The 25,787-nt window shown below is 45.1% G+C and overlaps 1 long non-coding RNA gene across 2 annotated transcripts in view; it reads right to left on the bottom strand.

The window, feature by feature from the left end:
• LOC143765956 (uncharacterized) overlaps nt 1-25,787 on the bottom strand; it is a 46,892-nt gene that overhangs the window by 12,682 nt on the left and 8,423 nt on the right. For both annotated transcript variants that reach the window (XR_013213486.1, XR_013213487.1), the window contains exon 2: nt 7,802-7,927. This is a non-coding gene — a long non-coding RNA (uncharacterized LOC143765956). The remainder of the gene's footprint in view (nt 1-7,801; nt 7,928-25,787) is intronic.

The following is a 25,787-nucleotide window of genomic DNA, read 5'->3' as shown; positions in this document are numbered from 1 at the left end:
ATATGTTAGCGTTTTTTTCGCGTTTTTATCACGTTTTTATAGCGAAAAAACGCGAAAAAAACGCTAAAAATCCTGAACGTGTGCACATGGCCTAACATTCTGTGATCAAGATCGGAGAGAAGATCGTCAGTCTTTAGAATTGGGACGAAAGTCTATTGGAAAATACATTACACAGTGATTAAACTATATTTGCTTATATATTATATGGGAACTGTACAGATCTCTTATATGGGAACTGTGTGACTATATTATACTAGCAATGTATAGATATAGAGATTCCGAAAAGGTAAACTTTATTCTACAGCAGGACAATGACCCCAAACATGCAGCCAATGTCTTTAAGAACGATCTGCGACATAAAGAAAAACAAGGAATCCTGGAAGTGATGATACGGCCCCACAGAGCCCTGATCTCACATTATCCAGTTTGTCTGGAATTATATGAAGAGACAGAAGGATTTGCACAAGTGACATCCACAGAAGATCTGTGGTTACTTCTCTAAGGCCTCTTTCACACTTCAGTTGTTTGGCGTCAGTCACTTCCGACATAGTGACGGATCGACGGATCCGTCACAATTGTTGAGAAAACGGTTCCAACGGATCCGTTTTTTTGACGGATCCGTTACTTGGGGGTTGTCTGGGAAAAGTATCTACTTTTTGGAGCATGCGCAATTGAAAAAACGGATTGGGGCGACGGATCCGCCGAAATGACGGTCGCGACGGATTCGTCGCCCATAGGCGGCCATTCTATGGAATGACGGACGCGACGGATCCGCCGCGAACCGTCATTTCGGCGTTGACAAAAAACGTTTCAATGTCCGTCTATGTCTAGACAACGTCCGCCAAAATTGGCATCCGTCACAATCCGTTGCCAATGCAAGTCTATGGGAAAATAACGGATCCGCCAAAAAAAAATGACGGATCTGTTATTTGAGGAAACTGGCGGTTTTAGACTGACGCCAAACAACTGAAGTGTGAAAGAGGCCTAAGATGTTTGGAACACACTCCCCGCTGAGTTCCAGCAAAAACTGTGCACAAGACTATCTAGAAGAAATGATGAAGGCAAAGGGAGATTTAGATTTATATTCATTCACTTTGAATTTTGTTAATTGATTAAAAATAAACTATTAACTAATTAATTAATATGGTGACTGTACTTTCAGACATTTTGATCTGGTTTGATAGATAAAGAGATATACACACTGCAATTCACTTTTTTCTACAATGATGTTACCTAACCCCTGACCATTGGCATTTTGCTTTTGTATAACTTACTGGCACTGCCTGTGTATGTTGTCATGTGAATTCCATCACTTGCAGTAGTGACATCCATCTCTAGCAGCAACAATGAGACAATGACAAAAAATGGTGGCAGAGATTTGTCTGTTTGCTCCAGCTCTTCTATCTGTCACTCACAATGTGTACATTCAGAAAAGAGAGAATGGCTTTCAGTTCAGGGCAGAAGAGATATTTCAGAAGTGAAAGAAAGGAAGTTTCAGCACCAGTAGTGCTGACAGAATGACGATGAAGGGGAATCGCAAATTCGAATAAAAAAGTTTGGCACATTACACAGAATGAAAATAGTGACAGTTGTTGGACATATTTGATTGATAGTCTTTTTTGACAGTGAGGGTGATCAATGAGTGGAACAGGCTGCCACAATAGGTGCAGAGTTATCCTTCAACGGAAGTCTTCAAACAGAGGCTGGACAAATATCTGTCTGAGATTGTTTGGTGAATCCTGCACTGCATTCAGCAGGGGGTTGGACATGATGACCCTTGAGGTCCCTTCCAACTCTATCATTCTATGATATCTGGTTTACAACCTGAGTGGTGCCATGATGCTATTGTCCAGGCTGCAAACCATGAGACGGTGGGGTGCTGCGAGCGCAACTGCAGTGAAGAGCGATGATGTCATACAGGTTCCCACAATTCACTGTGAGCCGTGACAATAAACTGTGATGAACTCAAGGAGATAACTGCGATCACCGTGAGAATTTTCTCATGGTGCTAGTGGTGATCTCACTGAGGTCACCACAGTTCAGTTACCCGTCTCACAGTGAAAAGGGAGATCGCAGCTTCAATGACTGGCGGTATCCTGTATGATGTCACTGCCCATCACTGAAGCTACTCTCGCAGCACCTCATTGTCTCATGATTTGCAGCCTGGATGGTCGCATCATTCCACCGTTCAGGTTGTAAACCAGACATCGCATGGATTAGATCGATTAAGGCATGGGACAGTATGTCGAACAGTTGAGGGATATGGTTATTATTTTTTTTTATTTTACAAGGGACAAGGGCTTCAATGGATTAAGCTTAAGGTGAGTATAATGGTTGTTTATTATCTTCTGTCTTTTGCAGGGAACAAGGGCTTCAAAGGAATAGGCGTAAGTCGAGTATAACTCTGTTTTTTGGATTATTTCAAATAAAGGATTCTATTTGTGCTGTGTGCTTATTTACAAACTCACTATGGGGTTTGTAATAGGGGCGACTTATATATGCCTCTCCATTACTAACCCCTGGGTTTGATGTTACCTGGCAATACAAAGGTGACATCAACCCCACAACTCTTACTCCACTTGCCACCATCACAGGGCAAGTAGGAAGGATGAGGCTAAGCACCAGATATGGCGCATTATATGGATGTGTAAGGGATGTGATAGTTTGATGCCTTGTTCCCCTCCCCCTTAACCCACTGTCCGTTTGTCATGTAATACTGCTACATATTTAATGTATTATCACTGTGTCTTATAATGAGCACTGCTACGCATAAAGCGTTTTGCTCTTGTTATATATACAGTGCCTAAAAGTAGTATGCAACCCCCTGCAGATTTAGCAGGTTTAATAAGATGCAAATAAGTTAGAGCCTTCAAACTTCAAACAAGAGCAGGATTTATTAACAGATGCATAAATCTTACAAACCAAAAAGTTTTGTTGCTCAGTTAAATTTTTATAAATTTTAAACATAAAAGTGTGGGTCAATTATTATTCAACCCCTAGGTTTAATATTTTGTGGAATAACCTTTGTTTGCAATTACAGCTAATAATCGTCTTTTATAAGACCTGATCAGGCCGGCACAGGTCTCTGGAGTTATCTTGGCCCACTCCTCCATGCAGATCTTCTCCAAGTTATCTAGGTTCTTTGGGTGTCTCATGTGGACTTTAATCTTGAGCTCCTTCCAAAAGTTTTCAATTGGGTTAAGGTCAGGAGACTGACTAGGCCACTGCAACACCTTGATTTTTTGCCTCTTGAACCAGGCCTTGGTTTTCTTGGCTGTGTGCTTTGGGTCGTTGTCTTGTTGGAAGATGAAATGACGACCCATCTTAAGATCCTTGATGGAGGAGCGGACGTTCTTGGCCAAAATCTCCAGGTAGGCCGTGCTATCCATCTTCCCATGGATGCGGACCAGATGGCCAGGCCCCTTGGTTGAGAAACAGCCCCACAGCATGATGCTGCCACCACCATGCTTGACTGTAGGGATGGTATTCTTGGGGTCGTATGCAGTGCCATCCAGTCTCCAAACGTCACGTGTGTGGTTGGCACCAAAGATCTCGATCTTGGTCTCATCAGACCAGAGAACCTTGAACCAGTCAGTCTCAGTCCTCCAAGTGATCATGAGCAAACTTTAGACGAGCCTTGACATGACGCTTTGAAAGTAAAGGTACCTTACGGGCTCGTCTGGAATGGAGACCATTGCGGTGGAGTACGTTACTTATGGTATTGACTGAAACCAATGTCCCCACTGCCATGAGATCTTCCCGGAGCTCCTTCCTTGTTGTCCTTGGGTTAGCCTTGACTCTTCGGACAAGCCTGGCCTCGGCACGGGAGGAAACTTTCAAAGGCTGTCCAGGCCGTGGAAGGCTAACAGTAGTTCCATAAGCCTTCCACTTCCGGATGATGCTCCCAACAGTGGAGACAGGTAGGCCCAACTCCTTGGAAAGGGTTTTGTGCCCCTTGCCAGCCTTGTGACCCTCCACGATCTTGTCTCTGATGGCCTTGGAATGCTCCTTTGTCTTTCCCATGTTGACCATGTTTGAGTGCTGTTCACAAGTTTGGGGAGGGTCTTAAATAGTCAGAAAAGGCTGGAAAAAGAGATAAATAATCCAAACATGTGAAGCTCATTGTTCTTTGTGCCTGAACTACTTCTTAATACTTTAGGGGAACCAAACAGAATTCTGGTGGGTTGAGGGGTTGAATAATAAATGACCCTCTGAAAAAACTTTTCCCAATTTAAAAAAAAAATAAACAAAGAAATAACATTCTTTTTTGCTGCAGTGCATTTCACACTTCCAGGCTGATCTACAGTCCAAATGTCACAATGCCAAGTTAATTCCAAATGTGTAAACCTGCTAAATCTGCAGGGGGTTGAATACTACTTGTAGGCACTGTATGTTTGAACGTAATGCCATTACATGTTTTTGCACCCTGTTGTTGATAGGGAAAGTAAGTACTCCGGGGCCAGTTTAGTGTTAGGGGAGTAGTATCCCTAGTTGGCCACTAGATGGGGGCATTATAGCAAATAGTTAGAATAGGAGGAGCACGATGGGATAAGACTGTTAGGTCTTCCTGTTTAGTTCAGTTGGGGCCTAGGCGCCCTTAAAGCTCACAGGTGGCTGGCTAGCCCAGGGTACAATGTGCCCCGTAACGTTCTTCTAGGAAGAAGTGGGCCTAGCAGTAGTATCCAGGGGGCCAGAATTAAGAGAGTACAGCAAATACAGGAACAGCAGTGCAGTAATAGTGAGACTACAGCTGCTGGACAGAAGAAAGCTGAGCAAAGTTGGAGAAAGTGCACCAAGATGTGGCAGATTTTTGCATGGGCCGCCATTCTCAGGACTGGGGGGCGAAACGGCAGGGAATTCCCCCACAAAAGGCAGAAATACTGGACATTGAGGACACTGTGGGACCATATATTATGGACCATCCCAAACGCAGGCTTAGTGACAGACAAGGGTCAGAAACATGGATGCCCGATGCTGTAACAGTGTGTGCCTTGGATGACAAGTTGCTGAGTAAACATGTTGAAGTTGAAGTGAAACCGGACTGTGACTCTTTATTCGTGGAATCATCTGCAGAGGTAACTGACCCATACCAGGAAAACCCTGATGACGTAGAGGAGCAGCACCGAGGTACTTTAAAGGGACGGGGTCAGCGGGTGATACAGGGATTACTGTCAGCTATGACTACTGCCCTGGTCCCTGACTCTTACAGATTTGCCATTTCTGGGGCGGCCTCAGGGCTGATGTTGGTAGTTTGAGGGGGGACAATATCTTTGACCCCTTCCCAGGCTTTTAATGTCAACCCACAGCTTTCTGTTTAGCCTTTGCAGGGGGACCCTATGTCATTTTCTGGGGTCCCTCATAAATTCACCAAGAAAGGCTAAGCAAACAGCTGTGAGCTGTTATTAATATTCTGGGAACCTTATGGGGCTTTGTCCCTTGTACCATATTATTAACATCAGCCCCTAGCTGTGGGCTTTCCCTCTGCTGGTTATCAAAATTTTCTGAAACCCACGCCATTTTTTAATTGAATTCTTTATTTTACACAGGAGGGACATGACTGTTGCTGAATATAACTCACATCATTGTCGGCTGGTTGCACTGATCTCAGTGCGAGCAGGAGACAATAATGAGAGCTGCCTTCTGCCGACAGCGCCAGGGACCAGCACGAACTGTACTGCTTTTCCCAGGCACCGGTACATGTCATACGGACACACGGATGACACACAGAAGTCAAATAATTACATATAGATGGCAGACGGACACGGACCACGTATCTCACCAGTATTGTTTTTTCCTGTACAGGAATCACCAGGACGTGTGAAGGAGGCCTTAAGCTGTGTTTGCCCGGCGCTGTCAAATTTATTATACTATAGACGTCGCCTCACACATAGACTTATGGACAAATCCTCCGTCCATAACTCTGAAGTTTTCCTCTCTGTCATATTTACTTGCTTCAGCCTGAGGTCAGTGATCCATACGTCTCTCCCTGTGCAGACAAGTGCTGGTCCAGATGGAGACTTCATAGTCCGGCTGAGTGAAGACTGACAAGAACGGACCATCAAACCACAGGAGGAGATAGAAAGGTACAAGCTCGTAGCAGAGTCCAGCAGGAGTGCTCATGTATTATCAGTAAATGCAGGATGCGGATGCCATGTCTGCAGAGTTACAGATTTCCATAGAAAAAGAACTGCATATACCAAAAGCCAAGGCTTCTCATGCAGACTCTTTAAAGGGGTGTTCATTTCTTTCCACTACACTCCATATGTGAACCCCCTTAATGATCTTAAAACATTATTTTCACCTTCATATATGGGTATTGTCGGATAGTCCTTGTAAATACAAGTCATTTTGCAGTTTACTGTTTGTTAAAATGTTCAGCCGTTCTTGAGATATTAACACTTTAGTTTACAGCACTTGCCTTTGAGACCGACCAATGCAGAACAGGCACAGTGCTTACAAAATCTTTACTTTTGAGCTTGTAAGTGCTATTTTGAAACAGGCAAGAATCACTGTAGCGCGCATATATCTTCTATATCTTACGAGCTAGACAGAAGTGGTGGTCGGTCTCCCAGGCAACAAGCTGCAAACAAAAGAAAAGCGTTAACATCTCAAGAACGGATGCAAATTTTAATAAGCAGTAAATCACAAAAGTGCTTGTTTCTGCAAGCGCTAGCCGACAATATCCATCTATGCAGATGAGAATAAACCCTTTAATAAAACAGGCAATATATAGAGCAAGTTTGTGACATTCAAGTCGTCCATTGACTTCAACTAACTGCCCATTTTTGCTGAATCCTCTCTTTCTTTCTATAGATTATTGCACCACTGATCTGCAGAATGTAACTTTGTTTCTTCTAATTTTAGAGGGATAAATAATGAAAAATGTTGCAGCTTATTATACCATTAAGCTCTATAGCGATCTGCAGAACATTGCTCCATCCCCTCTAATCGCTTTATTCCATCTATCCCCTTATTTATTGCTATAGTCTTTATGGCATGGCATTTTTTTCACCAGTCTGTGCAATAACCACTTTCCATCTGTAGAGAGATATTTTATTTTCCGATGTGCCGTGTGATGCAGTGAATGCTCCGGTGCAGTGAGGGTTACTTGGCCATAAACCATCACATAACCGGCTCGACGAGGTTCAGGGGCCGTACGCCACTCTAGACTAAATGATTAAAGTGGATATCCCTGTTGTCTGGGAGGAGAAGCAGAGAAGTGTGAGTGACAGAGAAAAGTTTAGTGCAGGCTGAATTGTGACTTTGATTTTGCCAGAGACTGACAGCTCGGCGCTACCTGTGAAAGTGGATCATCACTTGTGTGGAATTCTGATCTCGCTATCAAGCGATTGACAGGCTGGCGAGGGTGTGCCCTACTTACAGATAAACAGCTCAATGCACAGTTAACACCATCGGAGCCTGTACAGACCCCAGCAAATCACCAGAGCAAAGTCAGTGGGCAAAACCTTTTATAATACCTCTATTATGAAAAGTAATAATATCCCCAACTATAGCCAAATAAGTGCCATAGAGTGCCCACAAAATACTGCCTTGCGGTGTCTACATAATGAGTTGGTATCAGGGTTCAAAATACAGTGTTTATATCAATTCAGAAAGTTAGAATAATTATAATAATAAAGTGCATAGTGTAAGTATTCTTAGGACATTAATACATCAAGTTAAAATAACACATACTATACTATGATGGTGCAATGCCCGGGATAAATTGAAATCATTGATAGAAATAATACAGCATGAAGAAAATCAAACGGTCTATACTGGTATATAATAGCATACTTACCTGTAGTCTGGATTAGCTGTCCCGATGCCCCGACGCACGTTTCGCCCTGCTTTATCAAGGGGCATGTGATAACAATGCTCATACAACAGTGGTATATAGTATCCAGTAATCAGCACTATAGGGGACCTAAAAAATAAAATATGTAGGGCATGTAAATTACACTTGTCAATATTTTATTAGGGAAACTTTAATGATTATCATATCCGAGGAATAAAGGTTTGATAGTCAATGCCATCCCAGGAAGTTAAGCCAGCCATACATATTAGATGATTGTCGGACGAACAATGGTGTGGCCTATCATTCAACCGGCACTCCCATATACAGGAGAAATCACTTGGCAGAGCGATCCTGTGTACACTATGAGACAACCACTACGACACTAGCGTTGACTTATCTTCAGGAGATCAAAAGGATCAGCATACCGACATCAGACATGCCAGACATGTAACTTCTCTAACGATTAATTGTCCGGGGGCCCCATACTCATTAAATGGCTGTCAGCCTGCATGCTCTATGATAGTGCCACCACCACACTGGCGTGAGGTTATCTTCTGGAGAGCAAAAGGATTAGCAGTCTGAAATTGGACATGCCAGATTCATAACTCCCATGACAATCAATTGTCCGGGGGCCCCATACACATTAGATGGCTGTTGGCTGAACAATGCTGTGAACGATCGTTCAACTGGCGCTTTCATACTCAGGAGCGCTCGCTTGGTCAAACGCTCCTGTGTACTCTGAGAGAGTCATCACAACACTAATGTCAACTTATCCTCAGGAGAACAAAAGGATTGGATCTTCGGATCTGTTACTCCCCCCACAATCACTTCTCTGGGGGCACCCTTACACAGACTGACAGCCGATATCGACAGGTTCGACCAACATTAGTCTTAAGGTACCTTCACAATAAACGATATCGCTAGCGATCCGTGACGTTGCAGCGTCCTGGCTAGCGATATCGTTGTGTTTGACACGCAGCAGCGATCAGGATCCTGCTGTGATATCGCTGGTCGTTGATTAAAGTTCAGAACTTTATTTGGTCGTCAGATCGCTGTGTATCGTTGTGTTTGACAGCAAAAGCAACGATACCAGCGATGTTTTACAATGGTAACCAGTGTAAAATGTAAAAAAACCAAACAGTACATACTCACCTTCGCGTCCCCCGCCGTCCGCTTCCTGCACTGACTGAGCGCTGGCCGTAAAGTGAAAGCACAGCACAGCGGTGACGTCACCGCTCTGCTGTTAGGGCCGGCACTCAGTCAGTGCAGGAAGCGGACGCCGGGGGACGCTAATGTAAGTATGTAGTGTTTGTTTTTTTACATTTTACGCTGGTAACCAGGGTAAACATCGGGTTACTAAGTGCGGCCCTGCGCTTAGCAACCCGATGTTTACCCTGGTTACCCAGGGACCTCGGCATCGTTGGTCGCTGGAGAGCGGTCTGTGTGACAGCTCTCCAGCGACCAAACAGCGACGCTGCAGCGATCGGCATCGTTGTCTGTATCGCTGCAGCGTCGCTAAGTGTGAAGGTACCTTTATGTGTAAAGGGACCTTAGAAGTGAAGGCTGTAAAAGGAGATAAGCGCAAATGTAAAGGGTCTGTTCAAAATGATAACTAAGATAAGGGTTCAGTTAAAAGGGGAGGGTCAAGGGAAGGGTCAGATTAGAGGTGAGGGCTAAGGTAAAAAGTGAGGGCTGATCCTTTCCCTTCTTATCTAAGCTACAATATTATATTCAACTAATAGTGAAATAAAATCCAAAAGGTGACAAAGGTGAGTGGCCTTCATTATGTCAACGTGTATTACCGAACATGATGGCGCTCAAAATAAAAATAGGTATTAAAACTTGTATCTGGGGTCCCACATCCACTGCCAGGGGGCGGCCTCAAAGCATCAGGCAGATCTTGTTGTGTCAGAGGGCCTGCAGCATAAACAGTCCTCGGGGTAGTCAGTGCCATCACTGCAGCTGGCCTCCGCTGCATAGGGATAAAGTGCCAATATTTTCTTCTTCAACTTTTATTACAATTCTGAATTTTGATGCAGACTGGAGACATCGTCACTCGGTGACTATGCCGGAACTGTTAAATTCTGGAACAGTCAAAAGGCATATTTATCTGGAGCTTACAGTAGGCCTAGTTTACATGATTACAGTGTTCTGTGATGAGCACTTGTGTTTGGGTTTTGCCTAAATCCCAGAAAAAAAAGAGATTCAAATGGAACCATTTATGAACCCATTCAGTATTATGGGGCAGAGTAAATAATTTTCGACCCTGTTTGAACTTCGTTCCAGCGATGTCTGTCTTTTTTATGTGAAAGCCATGGAGTGGTAGACTATGCTTTTGTGTCTGCCTAAAAACACGGTCAACGCGTTTACGTTAACCCATCGGAGTCCACAGCCACTCCAATTATACTGAATGGCTCCTTCATTAGGTCTTTCTAAATACTATGCTTTAGAGATATAGACAGAAACTCCAACATAGTTCTCGGCGTAGAGCACAAGAGAAATGTAAACCTAGCCTTAGGTATAGAAATCCTCGATGTGTGGTCCTCACTCCATCCAGTGCTCAGAGTTCTTTATCAACATTAAACCGGACATTGACATGAGGAAATTGTTGGCAGAAACATGAGAGTCTGACTATATTTAATGAATGGTGGTCATTAAAGGCAATACCAGGACCTTAAGGCTATGTTCACACGCTGTGGATTTTGCTGCGGATCCGCAGCGTTTCCACAGCTGCGGGTCCGCAGAAGTTTCCCATGTGTTTACAGTACAATGTAAACCTATGGGAAACGCAATCCGCAGTGCACATGCTGCGGAAAAAAACGCGCGGAAAGGCAGCGGTTTACATTCCGCAGCATGTCAATTCTTTGTGCGGAATCCGCAGCGGTTTTACACCTGCTCCATAATAGAAACCGCAGGTGTAAAACTGCACAAAAACTGTGGTAAATCCACGGTAATTACGCAGGAAATCCGCAGGTAAAAGGCAGTGCCTTTTACCTGCGGTTTTCACAAATCCACTGCGGAAAAATCAGCAGACCTCAAGAATACGTGTGCACATACCCTTAATCTATCCTGACCCTTAGGATAAGCTCTTAACTTCTAGTCAATGAGGTCTGAGCCTCACCAATGGGCAAAAATTGGCATTGGCGTCTTCAGAGTGTAAGGTATGCATATTTCTCTTCATCCTGCTGCCGGTCTCTGGTCTTCACTTCTGTGTCTTCACACATAAGGTACAGATCTAGATGTGGGGAATAGAGTGCACAGTAGGGTGATAAGGATATGGAGGGATAGATACAAATCTACACTAGGAAGCCTATACCAGGCAGATCTAGATAATCAACAATCTTACATTGCTCGTCTGCAGGCCAAGATCTCACTTTTGGTGCAACAAAATGGTGACCTGTTCCAAATTGATCCTGGTATTCCTGCGAAACATCTATGTAGATGGTAAATCCTGTCCTAATGTAGACTGCACCTGTCTGTCCTGACATAGATGATCCATCAGTAGATCTGTAGGACACTTATTATCCAAGTAATTGGTAGCAATTCAACTTTGGGATCTGTGGCACCCCAGGAGTTCGGGTACCACAGTAGTGCTGCCTTCCTCTCGGGGAGGGTAGTGCTATGCCTGGAAACAAGAGGGATCTCTTTGGCAAGTAAATCACACACACAACACCTTCTGAATCCAGGCCAGGAGGGGGAGCTCAAAACCCTGTTTTAGGGCAGCTTCCCTGAATAAAGATCCTGGTTTGGAGGAGGAGTCAGACAGTTGGTCCAGAGAGACCAGTGAGTGCAGTTGAGAGTGAAGAGAGACAGGAAAGGAGCAGAGGAGAGATTTCAGGGCTCAAGGAGGCTGAAAGTGGGCCTCCGAAGAGCCAAAGCGCAGAGACCGGGCACCGGGAGCCCGAGGCTAGAGTGGAACTGTAGGACACCTAGCAGAACTTGAGGGCACAGAACTATATGTATACTGCCCAAATTAAGCCTGTGGAACAGCAGCACCCTGGAGCCTGGAGTCACCGTGCAGAGACCCCAGAAGGAACGGCGCAAGCTGCCTACCATACAGGTACCTGTCCCAGGACAGGGGAAAGAACCAGGACCTTGTTAGGACATTACAGACAGCAAGGGACTATAGCAAGTGCGCAGTGGAAGGCTCCCAACCTGACTTGCCAAGGGGATTCCACTTGTTTCCGGGCTGCCTGAACTCCTAATGTACCTGTTGCCGGTACCATGGACTGTGGCCTGCCAACTACAGTAAACCAGGTAAAGACTTTACAACTTGTGTCCTTTACTCATTGACCGGCAAACAACATCATTGCCATACACTCTAGGACCCCTGGGGACCCCGCTTCACCTGTGGGAAGCCTCACCATCATTGCTGCAACATCCCCCAGAGGACCACTTTAAAACAGCGTTGGTCCCCCTATTGACCAAACACCACAGGTGGCGTCACGACAGACTTATTCACAATTCCCCTTTAAAGACCGTTCCCCTTTACAGTGAGTCCCAGTCGCAGCCACCGTGACATCCCCTTTAATAGCCGACCGGACCCGGTACCGAGTACCCTGCCCTGGTGCGCGACTCAGATCCACTACTGATCACAGCATTTCTACGGATAACAGTGCTCCCAGCTTCTACTGTGCGAGGATTTGCAATACACATCGCTCAAGTGTGAAGGTGCCACAGAGTTCCCAACTGTGGGCCAGAAATAGGGGAATAACCAGAATTAAATCTGTGACCCACTGAATTCTTTTTATATTTTGGCCCTTAACGTATGAAATCTCTCAAACTAATTCTGTAACTTTTTTAGAACAGCCAAATCTGACGCATTCCATTTGGTCTGTTCCCTCCGGTGATGGCCAGGTAGGTGGCGCTGTTACCTGTTTTAAGCTCAGACTATTGAGAATTTCTGTGTCCCGAAACAATGTAGTTATGGCCTCAATGAGATGAGTGGTGGCAAATAGCCTGACCCCAAGGCTTCTGTCCTTCTATACTGATTGCCCCTCACTGGAGACCGGTGGCTTCCCTAGATGGAGCAGAATATTAAGTTTTGACAGATTTGTATTAGACGTAGTAAAATCCTAAATCGACGATCCGTAAGATGCAACTCTACAAAATGGAGGACTACAGCTACCAGCGTGTCTGGATATGTGATATGAGTCCGTTGCCCCTCCAGATGATACTGGACGCTTTAGTGTGTGGCTGTCTTGCTGTAGAACTACAACTTCCAGCAACATCGCCTTTAGACTAAGTTCATGTTTGATGCTATATGTCATTGCATGGAATAGAAAATGCTAATATTGTTTTTGGAGCCATTTACTTTTCAGAACGACACTTCTTCACCAGAATTATGGCACATCTGTGAGTTTTGTGACCATAAAGTGGTCCTGACCATATCTCACTCCACCTTCAAGGCTAAATGACAGAAAGTGATATATTATGATGACTAACCCCCTTCCAGCTAGATCCCTATAACAGGTGATCACATGATGAACTTGACCCCAAAACGCGTTGTGTCATTGTATGGCTTTTTTTGGTGAGGCTAACCCGAATTCGGCTCCTTTTATATGCCACCACCTGCTACTTTTTGCCTCTTCTTTCTCAGTTACAATCAAACGCTATTTCTCCAAAAGGGCATCTCAGTTAAAATCCCAGTGCTTTGTACAATGAAATAATGGCTGCATGTGTGAGGCGGCCTCTCATTTATCTTGCTGTGACAGTTTCCGCGCAGCCTGGGAGGGTGACACGGATTCTGCCGCAAGTGGGAAAGGTACAAATCTCATTTGTAAAACATTTACATCATTCACCTTCAGATAACCAGAATGTGGGAGCAATGTGAGCTGACGCCTCCAATAGGCGCCCGAGTATTTGCCGATTTCTTGGTTGATTCAAATTAAAGACGACCCAATACAAGAATGCTATTTACTGGCTCCGATACATTGTTTCCTGCCTGGTATAGGAGGAAGTGAAACATAATGAGACCTGGCAAGGAAGCCATGTGCTGCGTAAGATGCAAGCTCAAGAGAGGCTAGTCGGCTCCTGGGCCGACTCTTTCTGGACCTTAGAGCTGTTTCAGAACTAAAGCAGGTCATATGTGTGAATGATGTCCACCACATCTTTAATCATGCTCCCTCACCATTATAAGCTTCAGATTTCAGATTTACAGGCTTATCCAAATTCAAAAAAATAATAATCAGGACACCAGACTGATTTACAGGGTATTTGATTAGGTGTTTTTGCGTTTTCTTGGTTCCATACAGAGGGAAAACATGTTGTGTGAAGAACCCTATTGGCATCTGATGAACTACTTCACAGCTTCTTAATCCTCTCATAAGACAGAAGGTGGATTTCTGACTATATTAGACTCCACTAGGCAATGGAGCTGAGCCCGAGTCACCGATCAGTCGTCATTAATAGTGTAGAACTTAAGATCCATTTACACTGCAAGATTATTGTCAATGAGTATCCCTAAGAACTCTCGTTTCACGATAACCGTGTTGCTGATCACGCAATAAATGAGCAGAACTTACTCGTCAAGTGGAACGGTCTTTTGTGCTGCGCAAAAGATCATTTTTCTCTGCAGCACGCGGTAATATGTAAATAGCACATGTGCTGCCGAGAACAATGGCAGGCTATGGGCACTGAGCGATCTATTACAGGTTGTTCACTGTTTGCAAACAAGCAATTTAACCCCTTAGTGACAAAGCCAATTTGGTACTTAATGACCGAGCCAATTTTTACAATTCTGACCACTGTCACTTTATGAGGTTATAACTCTGGAACGCTTTATCGGATCCCGCTGATTCTGAGATTGTTTTTTCGTGACATATTGTACTTCAAGTTAGTGGTAACATTTCTTCGATATTACTTGCGATTATTTATGAAAAAAACGGAAATATGGTGAAAATTTTTAAAATTTTGCAATTTTCAAACTTTGTATTTTTATGCCCTTAAATCAGAGAGATATGTCATGAAAAATAGTTAATAAATGACATTTCCCACATGTCCACTTTACATCAGCACAATTTTGGAAACACAATTTTTTTTTTGTTAGGGAGTTATAAGGGTTAAAAGTTGACCAGCAATTTCTCATTTTTACAACACCATGTTTTTTTTAGGGACCACATCACCTTTGAAGTCATTTTGAGGGGTCTATATGATAGAAAATAACCAAGTGTGACACCATTCTAAAAACTGCACCCCTCAAGCTGCTCAAAACCACATTCAAGAAGTTTATTAACCCTTTATGTACTTCACAGGAACTGAAACAATGTGGAAGAAAAAAATGAACATTTAACTTTTTTTTGCAAACATTTTACTTCAGAACCATTTTTTTTAATTTTCACAAGTGTAAAAACAGAAATTTAACCACAAATTTTGTTGTGCAATTTCTCCTGAGTACGCCGATACCCCATATGTGGAGGTAAACCACTGTTTGGGCGCACCGCAGAGCTTGGAAGTGAAGGAGCGCCATTTGACTGTTTCAATGCAGAATTGGCTGGAATTGAGATCGGACGCCATGTCGCGTTTGGAGAGCCCCTAATGTGCCTAAACAGTGGAAACCCCCCACAAGTGACACCATTTTGGAAACTAGACCCCTTAAGGAACTTATCTAGATGTGTGGTGAGCACTTTGAACCCCCAAGTGCTTCACAGAAGTTTATAACGTAGAGCCGTGAAAATAAAAAATTGCATTTGTTTTCACAAAAATGATTTTTTCGCCCACAAATTCTTATTTTCACAAGGGTAACAGAAGAAATTAGACCACAAAAGTTGTTGTGCAATTTCACCTGAGTACGTCGATACCCCATATGTTGGGGTAAACCACTGTTTGGGCGCACCGCAGAGCTTGGAAGTGAAGGAGCACCGTTTGACTTTTTCAATGCAGAATTGGCTGGAATTGAGATCGGATGCCATGTTGCGTTTGGAGAGCGCCTGATGTGCCTAAACAGTGGAAACCCCCCACAAATGACACCATTTTGGAAACTAGACCCCTTAAGGAACTTATCTAGATGTGTGTTGAGCACTTTAAACCCCCAGGTGCTTCACAGAAGTTTATAACGTAGAGCCGTGAAAATAAAAAAATCGCATTTTTTCTACAAAAATGATCTTTTTGCCTCCAAATTTTTATTTTACCAAGGGTAACAGGAGAAAATGGACCCCAGAAGTTGTTGTACAATTTGTCCTGAGGACGCCGACACCCCATATGTGGGGGTAAACCACTGTTTGGGCGCATGGCTGAGCTCGGAAGCAAAGGAGCGCCATTTGACTTTTCAATGCAAAATTGACTGGAATTGAGATCGGATGCCATGTCGCGTTTGGAGAGCCCCTGATGTGCCTAAACAGTAGAAACCTCCCAAAAGTGACCCCATTTTGGAAACTAGACCCCCCATGGAACTTATCTAGATGTGTAGTGAGAACTTTGAATGCCCAAGTGCATCACAGAAGTTTATAATGCAGAGTCGTGAAAATAAAAAATATTTTTTTTTTTTACAAAAAAGATTTTTTAGCCCCCAAGTTTTTATTTTCACAAGGGTAACAAGAGAAATTGGACCCCAAAAATTGTTGTCCAATTTGTCCTGAGTATGCTGGTACCCAATATGTGGGGGTAAACCACTGTTTGGGCGCACGGCAGAGCTCGGAAGAGAAGGAGCGCCATTTTGGAATTCAGACTTTGATAGAATTGTCTGTGGGTGTTATGTTGCGTTTGCAGAGCCCCTGATGTACCTAAACAGTAGAAACCCCCCACAAGTGACCAAATTTTGGAAACTAGACCCCCTAAAGAACTTATCTAGATATGTGGTGAGAACTTTGAATGCTCAAGTGCTTCACAGAAGTTTATAATGCAGAGTAGTGAAAATAAAAAAATATTTTTTTCCCACAAAAAAGATTTTTAGCCCCCAAGTTTTTATTTTCACAAGGGTAACAGGAGAAATTGGACCCCAAAAGTTGTTGTCCAATTTATCCCGAGTACGCTGATGCCCCATATGTGGGGGTAAACCACTGTTTGGGCGCACGGCAGAGCTCAGAAGGGAGGGAGCACCATTTGACTTTTTTAGCCCCAAATTGTCTGTCGTGTTTGGAGACCCCCTGATTTACCTAAACAGTGGAAACCCCCCAATTCTAACTCCAACCCTAACTCCAACACACCCCTAACCCTAATCTCAACCCGATCCATAATCCTAATCATAACCCTAACGATAATCACAATCCTAACCCCAAAACAGCCCTAATCTCAACTCTAACCATAACCCTAATCAAAACCCTAAATCCAACACACCCCTAACCCTAATCTCAACCCTAACCTCAAACCTAACCCTAATCCCAACCCTAACCTTAACCCTAATCCCAACCCTAACCCTAATCCCAACCCTAATCCCAAACGTAACCCTAATCCCAACCGTAACCCTAATACCAACCCTAATCCAAACCCTAACCCTAATCCCAACTCTATCCCTAACTTTAGCCCCAACCCTAACCCTAACCCTAATTTTAGCCCCAACCCTAGCCCTAACCCTAACTTTAGCCCCAATCCTAACCCTAAATTTAACCCTAACCCTAGCCCTAACTTTAGCCCCAACTAGTGTTGAGCGATACCGTCCGATACTTGAAAGTATCGGTATCGGAAAGTATCGGCCGATACCGGCAAAGTATCGGATCCAATCCGATACCGATACCCGATACCAATACAAGTCAATGGGACTCAAGTATCGGACGGTATTCCTGATGGTTCCCAGGGTCTGAAGGAGAGGAAACTCTCCTTCAGGCCCTGGGAACCATATAAATGTGTAAAAGAAAGAATTAAAATAAAAAATATCGCTATACTCACCTGTCCGACGCAGCCGGGACCTCAGCGAGGGAACCGGCAGCGTTGTTTGTTTAAAATTCGCGCTTTTACTTGGTTACGTGAATTCCCGGCTTGTGATTGGTCAGGGCGGCCATGTTGCCGGGACGCGGACCAATCACAGCAAGCCGTGACGAAATTACGTCACGGCTTGCTGTGATTGGTCCGCGTCCCGGCAACATGGCCGCCATTAACCAATCACAAGCCGTGACGTCACGGGAGGCTGGACTTGCGCACTTTTTAAAAAACGCGCGTGTCCAGCCTCCCGTGACGTCACGGCTTGTGATTGGTTAATGGCGGCCATGTTGCCGGGACGCGGACCAATCACAGCAAGCCGTGACGTAATTTCGTCACGGCTTGCTGTGATTGGTCCGCGTCCCGGCAACATGGCGCCGTGACCAATCATAAGCCGGGACGTCACTGGAGGCTGGACACGCGCGCTTTTTAAAAAAACGCGCAAGTCCAGCCTCCCGTGACGTCACGGCTTGTGATTGGTTAATGGCGGCCATGTTGCCGGGACGCGGACCAATCACAGCAAGCCGTGACGTAATTTCGTCACGGCTTGCTGTGATTGGTCCGCGTCCCGGCAACATGGCCGCCCTGACCAATCACAAGCCGGGAATTCACGTAACCAAGTAAAAGCGCAAATTTTAAACAAACAACGCTGCCGGTTCCTTCGCTGAGGTCCAGGCTGCGTCGGACAGGTGAGTATAGCGATATTTTTTATTTTAATTCTTTCTTTTACACATTTTTACATTAATGTTGTTTCGATACCGATACCCGATATCACAAAAATATCGGATCTCGGTATCGGAAATTCCGATACAGCAAGTATCGGCCGATACCCGATACTTGCAGCATCGGAATGCTCAACACTAGCCCCAACCCTAACCCTAAGGCTACTTTCACACTTGCGTCATGTGGCATCCGTCACAATCCGTCATTTTGGACAAAAAACGGATCCTGCAAATGTGCCCACAGGATGCCTTTTTTGCCCATAGACTTGTATTACCGACGGATGGCCACACGTCGCGTCCATCGTGCACTGGATCTGTTGTGTTTTGGCGGACCGTCGTCACAAAAAAAGTTCAATGTAACCTTTTTTTTGTACGTCGCGTCCGCCATTTCCGCGCATGCGTGGCCGTAGCTCTGCCCCCTCCTCCCCAAGACATAGACTGGGCAGCGGATGCGTTGAAAAACTGCATCCACTGCCCACGTTGTGCACAATTTTCACAACGTGCGTCGGTACGTCGGGCTGACGCATTGCGACCGCCCCGTACCGACGCAAGTGTGAAAGAAGCCTAAGGCTACTTTCACACTAGCGTCGTACTCGGCCCATCTCAGTGTGTCGGGCCGACGTACCGACGCTAGCGTTGTAAGCGCCGCACAACGGGTGCAGAGGATGCTGTTTTTTCAACGCATCCGCTGCCCCATTGTGAGGTGCGGGGAGGCGGGGGCGGAGTTCCGGCCGCGCATGCGCGGTCGGAAATGGCGGACACGTCGCACAAAAAAAGTTACATGTAGCTTTTTTTGTGCCGACGGTCCGCGGTCCGCCAAAGCACGACGCATCCGTCGCACGATGGATGCGACGTATGGCAATCCGTCGCAATGTGTCGCTAATGCAAGTCAATGGAGAAAAAAACGCATCCTGCAAGCACTTTTGCAGGATGCGTTTTTTCTCCAACTACGCATTGCGACGGAAGCCAAAAAACGCTAGCGTGAAAGTAGCCTAACCTTAACCCTAGCCCTAACCCTAAATTTAGCCCCAACCCTAGCCCTAACCCTAGCCCTAACCCTAACCCTAGCCCTAACCCTAGCCCTAACCCTAACCCTAATTTTAGCCCCAACTCGAGACGCAGGAGGACCCGGGGACACCGGGTGAGTATGATAGGGTCCCCGAATCCCCCTATTTCTCTGTCCTCTGATGTGCGATCACATCAGAGGACAGAGAATTACAGATCGCTTTTTTTTTTTTTTTTTGCGGTCGCCGGTAAACAGTTAATTACCGGCGATCGCAAAACAGGGGTCAGTAAAAACCGACCCCGATCATGTTCTTTGGGGTCTCGGCTACCCCCGGCAGCCGAGACCCCAAAGATCTTCCGGGTGCCGGGCGGCGGGCGCACTGCGCATGCGCCCGCCATTTTTTCCCGGAAAAAAGATGGCGGCGCCTATCGGGAGCCACGAGGAGCACCGGTGGAGATAGGTGAGTATTGGGGGGCTATTGGGGGCCATCGCGGACACTATTTCTCTGTCCTCCGATGTGCGATCACATCGGAGGACAGAGAAATTAAATGGCAAATCGCGTTTTTTTTTTTTTGTTGCGACCGCCGGTAAACGGTTAATTACCGGCGATCGCAACTCGGGGATCGGTAAAAACCCCCCGAATCATGTTCTCTGGGGTCTCGGCTACCCTCGGCAACGGAGACCCCAGAGAAAATCCGACTCTGGGGGGCGCTCTTCACTTTTTCCACAGCGCCGTTAATTAACGGCGCTGTGGGTACCCTTAACTGCCGCCGTTAAAAGGCGTATCGGCGGTCGTTAAGGGGTTAAGGACCAACGATCAACAAAGTTGGTGATCAAGTGGTCGTTAAGAGCAGCATATCATCTATTGTAAATGGACTGTTAGGGTGCTTTCACATTACATTGTGCCCCCGTCAGGGCATATGTACGAATAGTCCTGCAAAACGGGGTCCGGACGCATGCGCCGACAGGGCCATAGACTGTAATGGTGACAGCAGAGCAAACGTGAGCTCTGCCACGCACTTTTTTCGGGAGTGCACACCTACAGGAGACGGACACTCAGGTGCAGTCTACTACATCTCAGTGTCCACCTTCTGTAGGAGTACACTGCTGAAAATGTTGCACGGCAGAGCGCACGTTTGCTCTGCTGTCACCCTTACAGTTTATGGCCATGTCGACGCATGCTTCCGGATGCCGTTTTGCAGAGGATTTTGGACGTATGCCCCGACAGGGACACAGAACGCAATGTGAAAGGACTCTTACCCTACATGCAATTACACAGCTTACTTGGGTTAACTCTGGCAGAACGTTTTTTATAAGTTATAAATTCTACAAACTTCCACCCAGAGACAGCACACACACACTATACAAGTCTCTACCCACAGACTACACACGCACACACTATACAAGTCTCTACCCTCAGAATACAAACACACACACACACTGTGCAAGTCTCTACCCACAGAATACACACACACTATACAAGTCTACCCACAGAATACACACGCACACTATACAGGTGCTTCTCACAAAATTAGAATATCATCAAAAAGTTAATTTATTTCAGTTCTTGAATACAAAAAGTTAAACTCATATATTATATAGAGTCATTACAAACAGCTCTATTTCAAGTGTTTATTTCTGTTAATGTTGATGATTATGGCTTACAGCCAATGAAAACCCAAAAGTCATTATCTCAATAAATTAGGATAAATTAGGATACTTTATAACAACAGCTTGAAAAAGGATTTTAAAATCCAAAATGTTGGCCTACTGAAATGTATGTTCAGTAAATGTACTCAATACTTGGTCGGGTCTCCTTTTGCATCAATTACTGCATCAATGCGGCGTGGCATGGAGGCGATCAGCCTATGGCACTGCTGAGGTGTTATGGAAGCCCAGGTTGCTTTGATAGCAGCCTTCAGCTCTTCTGCATTGTTCGGTCTGGTGTCTTTCATCTTCCTCTTGACAATACCCCATAGATTCTCTATGGGGTCAAGGTCAGGCGAGTTTGCTGGCCAATCAAGTACAGTGATACTGTTGTTTTTAAACCGGCTATTGGTACTTTTGGCAAGGTGGAAAGGTGCCAAGTCCTACTGGAAAATGACATTTCCATCTCCAAAAAGCTTGTCGGCAGAGGGAAGCATGAAGTGCTCACATAGAAATTTCCTGGTAGACGGCTGCACTGACTTTGGTATTGATAAAACACAGTGGACCTACACCAGCAGATGACATGGCTCCCCACACCATCACTGATTGTGGAAACTTCACACTAGACCTCAAGGAGCTTGTATTGTTTGCCTCTCGAATTTTCCTCCAGACTCTGGGACCTTATTTTCCAAATGAAATGCAAAATTTACTTTCATCTGAAAATAACACCTTGGACCACTGAGCAACAGTGCAGTTCGTTTTCTCCTTGGCCCAGGTAAGACATTCTGGCATTGTTTTTTGGTCATCAGTGGCTTGACACAAGGAATGCAACACCTGTAGCCCATGTCCCGGATATGTCTGTGTGTGGTGGCTCTTGAAGCAATGACTCCAGCAGCAGTCCACTCTTTGTGAATTTTCCCCAAATTCTTGAATGGCCTTTTCTTAACAATCCCTTCAAGGCTGCGGTTATCCCGGTTGCTTGTGCACCTTTTTCTACCACACTTTTCCTTCCACTCAACTTTCCATTCATATGCTTGGATACAGCACTCTGTGAACAGCCAGCTTCTTTAGCAATGACTTTTGGGTTTACATTGGCTGTAAGCCATAATCATCAACATTAACATAAATAAACACTTGAAATAGATCACTGTTTGTAAATGAAATCTCTACACAGACTACACACACACTATACAAGTCTCTACCCACAGACTACACACATACACTCTATACAAGTCTCTACCCACAGACTACACACACACTATAAAAGTCTCTACCCACAAACTAAACTCACACTCTATACAAGTCTCTACCCACAGACTACACACACACATTACAAGTCTCTACCCACAGACTACACACACACACACTATACAAGTCTCTACCCACAGACTACACACACACACTATACAATTCTCTACCCACAGACTACACACACACATTAAACAATTCTCTACCCACAAACCACATTTTCTACTGGTTTCCACCCACCGACCACATACTCCTGCTATAAACATCCTCCCACAGAACACACACAATCCACAAGTCTCCAGCAAACCACATATTAATCAGGTCTCCACTCCAAGATCACACACACCCACATACTCACTCTACAAATTTCCTGACACACTACACACATATACACTACACAAGTCTCCTGCCACAGACCACACATTACACAAGTCTCCTCCCACTGACCACACATTACACAAGTCTCCTCCCACAGACCACACATTACACAAGTCTCTTCGAACAGACTATGCACATTACAGAAGTCTCCTTCCACAGACAACGCACACATTTATAAGTCTCCTCCCACAGACCACATTAATTATTCATGTCTCCTCTCACAGATCACACATTACATAAGTCACCTCCCACAGACCACACACACAATACACAAGTCTCCCCCCACAGACCACATACATAAGTCTCCCCACAGAGACCACACACATTTATAAGTGTCCTCCTATAGACCACACATATTACTCAAGTCTCCCCCCACAGACCACATACATAAGTCTCCCCACAGAGACCACACACATTTATAAGTGTCCTCCTATAGACCACACATATTACACAAGTCTCCTACCACAGACCACACATATTACACAAGTCTCCTCCCTCAGTCCACACACATCACATTAAGTTTCCTCTCACAGACCGCACACTCACACTTATAAGTCACCTCCCACAGACCACACTAATTATTCATGTCTCCTCACACAGATCACACATTGCACAAGTCTCCGCCCACAGACCACACATATTACACAAGTCTCCGCCCACAGACCACATACATTACACAAATCTCTTCCCACAGACCACACATATTACATAAGTCTGTTCCCACAGACCACACATATTACACAAGTCTCCTCCCACAGACCACACACATTACACAAGTCTCCTCCCACAGACCACACACATTACACAAGTCTCCTCCCACAGACCACACATATTACACAAGTCTGCTTCCGCAGACCACACATACACATAACACTAGTCTCCTCCCACAGACCACACACACTTTACACAAGTCTCCTCCCACAAACCACACACATATTCTAGAAGTGTCATCCTCAGGACCACACACATAATCTACCAGTCTGCATACATAGCACACACATTATACAAGTCTCCACCAGAAAGCCCACACATTCACTCCTTCCAAAGTCCATACACATTGTACAAGTTTCTGACATACCACACACACACACATTACACAAATCTCCTTTCTGTGAGGCACCTGTCCTTGCACAGGTGCCTCCCTTATTCTATGGCCACTTCCCTTTTGGCAGTTGTCGCATGCCGGGTAACCCAGTGAACAGCTCTGACATCATCACCCTGAGCCTCTGGCGGAGGCCAGGTGATTGTGTATTAAGTACCATTGTTTCAGTTTCCTTCAATTGGTCAGAAGTTTGTTGCTACTTTATTTCATTCTGCTTCAGCAAGATGTCAGTAATTTCTTCCGCTTAGGCCGGGATCACACATACGCGAGATACGGCCGAGTCTCGCAGGTGAAATCCCTCCTCTGGCGCCGGCACTCCGGAGCGGAGCGTGCAGCCGCACAGTAGCACATGGAGCTGCACGCTCCGCTCCAGAGTGCTGGCGCCAGAGGAAGGATTTTACCTGCGAGACTCGGCTGTATCTCGCGTATGTGTGATCTCGGCCTTATTCTGACTTCCATCCTACAAGTAAACCAACAGTGCATTATATTTAGTGGTCATCTAAGAATTTGGTATCTTTTTACATTTTTGACCCATTTGAGATCTATCTAGTATCAATATTGGATATATTACTGTAAAATTGGAGCATGAGGGTCCAGTTATTATATAGATCAGAGATTGACACATATTTATGTATTTGTGCTGGGTGTAGTATTCATTAGTGCTAAACAAGAGATATAGATCAATTTTGATCTGTATTCAATTGTCATTTGTCTGTGGTATCGATAGACTAAGGGATTACCTAGGGATTGAAGGGACAGACGCCATGGAGCGGAGGCGCCACATCGCAAATTAGGGTGCCAACCTCCGCTGACAGGGAGGATATCAGATCTAAGGGCCCCTTCACACTGTGCAATCAAAGTCTGAACGAGCGTTCGATTTGTGACGTTTATCCGTCCTCGTTCCGAGGTTGCAAAGTGTGACATGGCGTTACGATTTGCGACGCAGCCCAGCATCGTACGATGTGAAAGAAAGAGCAGAACTTTCTTTCGTCGTAAATGTCTCGCTGTGGCGGTCGAAATCGTAGTATGTGACGGCGGTCATACGAGCTCGTAATGCGACTACGTGGGTTGGGCTTCCGCATACCTGTCTCCTGATTGGGCGTGACGTTTTAGCACGCCCATGCTGGTAATACGTCACGCTCGGAGTCGTAGGACTATGGCGGTGTGAAGGGTAGCGTACGATTGCGACGCGTGACGTTCACATCGCAACTACGTCAGAAAAAGCGTTAACATCGTAGAGTGTGACCGCTGGCTACGAGCTCGTACTGCGATGTCGAATATGACGCAAATGCGTCGTAATAGTAGCAGAATCGACCAGTGTGAAGGGGCCCTTAGGGCCTACTAGAGACAGGGAAGGCATATTGCTGTTTTCTTTTCTCCCTTCATGGCCCGCTGCCCAGATTCCTGGGCTGATATTTCCCTTTTTTGGGGGGGATGTTTTTAATGAATTTTGTGTAATTTTTCATATTATCTGTGTTTGACTAATTAATAAAGAGTATTTTGATAGGGGTAGATTTTTTGTTTTGGTGTCGTCTTTTCATCCTACAAGCACAGATATTTCCAAGCTCAGTCTAGTTTACTTAGGTGTTGTCCACACCAACCTGTCAGCAACTTACCGACTTGTCGCACCTGGCTGCTGCAATTAAGCCAACACATTTTTCAAATGAATATTCAGTTTGCTGACATTTCATTGTGGTTCTGCAATCAATCATTGGTTTGCTGTAAGATACAAGACTGCATTTACCTCTCTGTTACATTGCTGCTGTTAATCATTTACCTGCTGGAAGATACTGACTGCATTTACTTCACTGTTACATTGCTACTTTTGACCATTGTACTGCTGGGAGATACCATAGTGCATTTGCTTCTCAGTTACACCCGTGTTTAACCATTATCCTGCTGGAAAATACCGGACTGTAGTCCTGCGATTAATTCATTCCCTACTGGAAGATATCAGTTTCCGATACTGCTACTGTTCCTATGTGAAACACACTCTTGGCTCTGATTCAACTGTGCTACAAACTACTGTTTGTC

The sequence above is a fragment of the Ranitomeya variabilis genome, chromosome 4 (assembly GCF_051348905.1).
Source record: "Ranitomeya variabilis isolate aRanVar5 chromosome 4, aRanVar5.hap1, whole genome shotgun sequence".
In the NCBI taxonomy this organism is placed as follows: domain Eukaryota; kingdom Metazoa; phylum Chordata; class Amphibia; order Anura; family Dendrobatidae; genus Ranitomeya; species Ranitomeya variabilis.
The sequence above is the reverse complement of the archived record's forward strand: the minus strand, read 5'-3'. Positions and strand labels throughout refer to the sequence as shown.